We start from the raw sequence: 6,723 nt of genomic DNA on the forward strand, positions 1-6,723 counted from the left end.
AGCCATAAGCAACTGAATCAAACCCCAGTATCAGGATCAGGTTTCAGATCTTGAATACATGAACTATTACAACATGCCATGAGAAAGAGCTGAGTTCAGGAAGCCCCTCTGGATCATCCTCACCATTTTTGAAACTCAAGAGCCTCAACTTAGGTCTAACCTGTCAAATACCTATCACTTGAGTGACAGCAGGAGCTTCTACCTGGAACTGTCTCCAACCCCCAAAACCTGAATGAATTTTGTTATGTAGTTTAACCTGTTGATGTCTCAAAGACCCTGACCATGAGAACAAATGGTGGAAAAGTTATTTTTTAACTTTTTTTAAAATTAGAACATGAAAATTGTACATCATGTGCAATTATATAATAAGTACATGATGTAGTACTATGTGATATTTTGATACCTGTATAAAATCTACAATGATCATCTTATTATGTTAATTGGTATACCCATCACCTCAAAACATTTATCATTCCTTTGTGTTAGAGACATTCAAACTCCTCTTCATTCATAGTAGTTAGCTTTTTGTCACTATGACAAATATCTGAGAAAACAACTTAGAGGAGAAAAGATTTATTTGGCTCAGTTTCAGAAGTTTCAGTCTATGTTTGGCTGGCTCCACTGCTTTGGACCTGAGGTGAGGCAGAATATCATGGTGGAAAGGCATGGTGTAGGAAAGCTTTTTGTCTCCTAGCAAACTGGAAACAGAGAGAGAAAGAGGCCAAAGACAAGAAATACCTTTCCAGGGCATGACCCCCAGTGACCCACTTTCTGCAGCCAGGTTCCATCTCCCACAGTCTCTGCCATCTCCCGGTAGTTCATTCAGCTATGTGCATTAATCCACTGATAAGGTTAAGGATGAGACCTACTGATCTAATCACTTCCCTGAAACCCCACCTCTAGACATTGTTCATTGGAGAGTAAGCCTTCGACACACTAGTCTTTGGGGGAATACTTCACATCCAAATCATAATAACTTGTTATTTTTAACTACCATATTTAAAAGTTGTCAATCAGAGTTACCTTACTAGGAACATGAGAGTTTTTTCCTCCTTTCTAACTGCACCCCTGTACCTGTTAACCATCCTCTCTCCAACATCCTCCCCTCATCTTCCCAGCCTCAATACTGGTTACCAGAGAGATTATTTTTAACCTAGACTTTTAGAAAATTGACTGGAGATAAGCATTTTCATTTGCACACTTGGGATTGTGTTGGTGAGAAAGCCTGCCCTCCCTTTCCTGTGTATCTCAATAGGAGAAGAAAGACAAGTAATTGAGCACCAGTTCTTCTCTGTGGTGCTAAGACAAAAGATTACCTGATGAAGCCTGAATTTTTTTCCTGCTCAGACAACAAAGGCATGGCATATTTGAAATACGCAGTTGAGCTAAAAATTGAAAGATCAAAATGCTCATTTGCAGAATTCAACTTATGTTTTCAGAGATGCTCACCATCTTTGCTTCTGTAAATGGAGAAATGCTGACTGTATGTACCTGTGTGGAATTATTCAGCCTTCTGCCCACTGGGGTTCCAGATTTTGAAACAAATGCTGTTACTTCATATTTTCTCTAATTCTTTCTACACTTCTAGAAATAATTTTTATTGAAGAATATCACAATTACAAGTGTATAAACCATAGGTGTCCAACTCACTGAATTTTCACAAAATGAATGTGTTATATTATCACCACCAAGATAAAAAAAATATTACCAGCACCATAAATGCCCACTTATTATCTCCTCCACTGAGAAAAATGAAATCATACTGGTCATATTGTTTAGGGCCTGGCTGCCTTCACTCAACATTGTGTCTTTGAGATGCCTGCACATTGGTGCATGTAGCAATATTTCATTCTTTCTTATCGCTACCTATTATTTCTTTGTATGATTTTACCACATTTTATTTATCCATTCTGTTGTGATGGACATTTTGTTTATTTTTTTATTATTACAAATTTACAATAAATATCCTTAAGATATCCTCTCATATGCACATATATGTCTTTCTGTAATACCTAGAAGGGATGTTATTAGTATTTTAGTATTAACCATTCTCTCAGTAGCTTTTATGGTCTTTACCTTTTCCTCATGACTAATGAAGCTAAGTGCCTTTTCACGTCTATTGGCCATTTAATTATTTTTTGTATGAAGCTCCTCTTCAAGACTTTTAACCATTTTTTAAAGCTTTGTATTATTTTATGTATGAGTTCTTTATGTATTTTGGATATGAGAACTTTGTCAGATACATAAATAGTGAAAATGTCCTCAAAACTGTGGCTTTGCCATATTAAAGGAGTGTTTTAGTCATAAATTCTTAATCATATTGCATAGATCAATTCATCCTTTACTTTTTTGACACCAATTTTTGTAATTGTTTAGAACATGATTCTCAATCCAGTTTTATGAAGAGTTAATATAATTTTCTTCTAGAAATTATGTTTTAGAGTTACATCTTTATCTAATATTGATGGACTTCCTATTATGGAAAGCAAGATTCAAGATTTATTTCTGTCTCATATGGTGAGTCTCAATTTTGTAGCACACAGATTTTTTCAAACCTATCTGGCAGCCTTGCACACGCTAGGCAAGTGCCCTGCCTCTGATGTACAACCACACTCCTTTGTGATTTTATTTTGAGGCAGGATCTCACTAAATTGCCCAGGCTGGCTTCAAACTTGTAATCCTCCTTCCTCAGTCTTCCAAATAGCTGGCATTACAGGTATATGCCGTGATACCAGGGTGAATCTTCATCTTTTAAATGTGCTATTTAGATTTTATTAACATTAATCATCATTACTGATACATTTGGGTTTATGTTAATTATCTATTTCTTTTTTAATTTGTTCTACCTAGTTTATGTTCAGGTTTTTTTTTTTTTTTCTTCTGTTAACTTTGTTGCTATGTGTTCTTTCATTATCTTGTTTGTGATTATTCTACAGATTAAAACATATACTTTTTTTATTTTTTTAAAACATATACTTTTAATAAGAGTCTTATATGTGACAAATTTTGCTCACTTGCTGATAATAGAATTTAATCACTTTTATTTCATTTGAACTCTATTTGCTTTTTTTGTGTTTTCATTATTCATTTTGTTGTGTTATGTAGTCAATTTTCATTTGTGTTCGCCACATATCTAGCCTTACATTATTTTTCAGACCTTCCTCCATTTATATCTTTTCAAATGAGATCATTTTACTTTATTTCTGCTTTTGGTATTACTTTTTTGGTGGTAAGGGTAATAGGGGTCAAACTCAGGGCCTTGTGAATGTTAGGCAAGTGCTTTACCACTAAGCAATATCCTTAGCTGACTTTCTTTAAAGAAAAACAGAATTAGAATAAGTAACATTTGAATATATACTCTCTCCATTCTGATTTCAAAATACCAACAATTTAACAAGGCACTCACCAAATTCATGAAAATTACCAGTCAGTTCTGACCAGCTTGTATGGGCCAGTGAACACACCACTGGATCCAACTTTTACATTGAGTCTCACATGTCTTTTATTAATCTTTCTGTGTTTCATGTGAGTTTTCTTTGTATACCAGCATTTTTCTATTGATCTATCTTCCAGTTCACTAATATTCTCTTCAGCTGTGTCAGATCTGCTTTTATCCCAGTAAGTTTTTTTTATTTATTTTATTTTGATTTTCCTTTCATATTTTTTAAGCAAAAATTTCTGTTGTCCAGTGGCATTTTCCATTTTATAATCTATTTATTTAGAAAATGATAATCATAAGTATGTTAAAATCCATGCTGTTTAACTCCAATGTTTCTAACACTTTAGGATCTATATTAATTGTGTTACTTTTTATTGATCTTATTTTTTGGTATCTCTGACAATTTGGTTAAATAGAAAAAATTTAGTATGAAACACTGAATATGTTCTGAATGCTGCCATTTTCTCCCAGAGACAATGAATCGCCCTTTCTTTAGGCAGGAAACTAGAATAGGATGCAATACTTTAGTTCAACCAGGGAATAGCCATCATGAGAGAGGGTGGCAGTCATTCTCAGATCTGTTTTCCCACCTTTCCTTGGTAGCCTTACATTTACCCCAATAAAGAGACTGGGTATTTCCAGATCCCCTCATCTTTGTTAGATCCTTAACTACTTTCCTTTTGTTTGTTTGCTTGGCCCAGTATAAGTTCTGAAATTTTTTTCTCTGTTATACAATTCTTTCTGCTTCAATTCTTGATCTCTTAACTTGTTCAAGTTTAAGATTTCAGCAGATACCTTAAAGGGAAAACCACCAAGTGTTGAGCTTATTTTATGTGGTTTCCTTCTCTCAGGGATTTTTCCCACTTAATTCTTTGCTATGTTGGCATCTCTTCAATGCCTTCAACAGCTATTTATTTTGCATTGTATCTGGATTTTTAAATTTTTCTTGGCAAGAGTGGTAGTCTACTTCAAGCTACTCTGTATGGCCAAGCACAGAAATCCCCTCTAATTTTTGTTTTATGAGTGGTAGAATGAAACACAGCAAAGACCCTAGAATTAAGAAGATCCGTGATCCATTTCTGGAATTACCACTTACTAATTTTAAAAACTTGAACCTGTTTACTTTACATCTGAGTGACCAAATTTATAGTCATATGATTGTTGGAGCTTATATTTTACTGGAGAAAAAAGTAATAAGAAAAAGCAAACAATTTATAAAATATGTTTACTAATATGAAGGCATTGCAGCTATAAAATTGACATACTCATTTTAGTTAATGTTATTGTAATGAATGGAATTTATAGCATCCTTTACAAAAACAGGATTAAGTAGAAAAAGTTGCAAATGAGAACAGGTGAAAATCCGTGTAATGGGGCATCACAGAATCTGGGAAAGGAGAGCATTTCTAGAACATGGAGGTAGCCAGTTCTGTCAAATACTGCTAAGCTACAGAGTAAGACAAGGGCAAAAAAAATCAACCATTAGATTTGGTAATATGAAAATTATTGGAAGCCTTGACTAGAACAGTTTCAGTAGGTTTTTGTAGACAATAATGGGGAGCTGAAGAGTGAAAAAAAAGAAACACAGAAATCCTTTTCAAGTTTAGTCATGTGGAGAGAGCAGGAAGTGGGACTGTGCTTACCAAGTCTCAGCAGAGTGCTTCTGGAGACCTGGGCCTTTCCAGCTCATTGACCATCAGGCTCCCCCAATCTCAGTGATGGTTTGTCTTTGCTTCATCTTTTCCCCTGGGCCCTTTATTTTGCTGTTCATTCATGCAGCTCCTCTCCTTTCCTTGTGCCTAGTATTTTCTGTGTTTCAGAATTCTCAATATTTAACTCTAGTTGAACTGCATTTTTTTTTTTTCAGGTTGTGGTTACGTGAGATAAACTAGGTGATTTTAAAAATCATCTAAACTTTCCAAAATATTAAAATTATCTCTTCTAAAACAATGTAAGCTCAGTATTAACTCATAAAATAAAGTTTTATCTGACCACAAAAAATAAAAAAAAAAAAAATGTAGTCAAACTGTAGAGATCCTATGGCAGATTCAAAGGAGCTAGATCACCAGAGAAGCAGCATCTGCAGAATTCTGAACCAGAGAATCCTGAGTTGAACTCCAGTTTCTGTGTTTCATCTAGGACAATTTATTAATTAATAAATTTTAGTTCCATTTCATTATTTATACATATATAAATTTATATTGATTTCCCCATATAGATTCATATAGGTTATACATAAATTACACATTTACATATCAATTTTATAATTTTAAATGTATCTTATTTATTTCATCTTGAGATATATTCATCTATGTGCGTGGACAAATGTGTATGCATTTATATACATATTTGTATCTTAAAATATTTGTTCTAATTAGTTATACATACAGCAGAATGCATTTTGACACATCATACATAAATGGAGTAGTTTCTCATTCTTCTGGTTGTACATGATGTAGAACACACCAGTTGTGTAGTCAAATATGAGCTGCTATAAACCTTGATGTGGCTGTGTCACTGTAGTATGCTGATTTTAGGTCCTTTGGGTATAAACCAAGGAGTGGAATAGCTGGATCAAATAGTGGTTCCACTTCAAGTTTTCTGATAAATCTCCATACTGCTTTCCAGAGTGGTTGCACCAATTTGCAGTCCTACCAGCAATGTATGAGTCATTTTTGCCCACATCCTTGCCAGCATTTATTATTGCTTGTATTCTTGATAATTGCCATCCTGACTGGAGTAAGATGAAATCTTAGAGTAGTTTTTATTTAAATTTCTCTAATTGCTAGAGATGTTGAACATTTTTTTCACATATTTGTTGATTAATTATATTTTTTTTAATTGCAAACAAATGGGGTACAACTTATTTCTCTGATCGTACATGAAGTAGAGGCATACCATTTGTGTACTCATACATTTACATAGGGTAATGGTGTTTGATTCATTCTGTTATTTTTTTCCTTCCCCCCACCACTCCCACCCCTCTTTTCCCTCTATACAGTCCCTCCTTCTTCCATCTTTGCCTCCCTCCCACCCCGCATTATTTATCATCGTCTGATTATCAGCAAGATCATTCGTCCTTTGGTTTTTTGAGATTGGCTTATCTTACTTAGCATGATATTCTCCAACTTCAGCCATTTGCTTGTAAATGCCATAATTTTATTATTCTTTATGGCTGAGTAATATTCCATTGTATATATATATATATATATATATATATATATATATATATATATATATATATATCACAGTTTCTTTATCCATTCATCAATTGAAGGGCATCT

The 6,723-nt window shown here is 34.0% G+C and overlaps 1 long non-coding RNA gene across 1 annotated transcript in view; it reads right to left on the reverse strand.

The window, feature by feature from the left end:
* The window catches only part of LOC306659826, a 784,421-nt gene extending 778,042 nt beyond the window's left edge, over window positions 1-6,379 (reverse strand). Inside the window, exon 1 of the long non-coding RNA XR_013763463.1 lies at window positions 5,083-6,379. This is a non-coding gene — a long non-coding RNA (uncharacterized lncRNA). The remainder of the gene's footprint in view (window positions 1-5,082) is intronic.
* Window positions 6,380-6,723: the final 344 nt, after the last annotated feature.

Source organism: Sciurus vulgaris (assembly GCF_902686455.1).
Source record: "Sciurus vulgaris genome assembly, chromosome: 4".
In the NCBI taxonomy this organism is placed as follows: domain Eukaryota; kingdom Metazoa; phylum Chordata; class Mammalia; order Rodentia; family Sciuridae; genus Sciurus; species Sciurus vulgaris.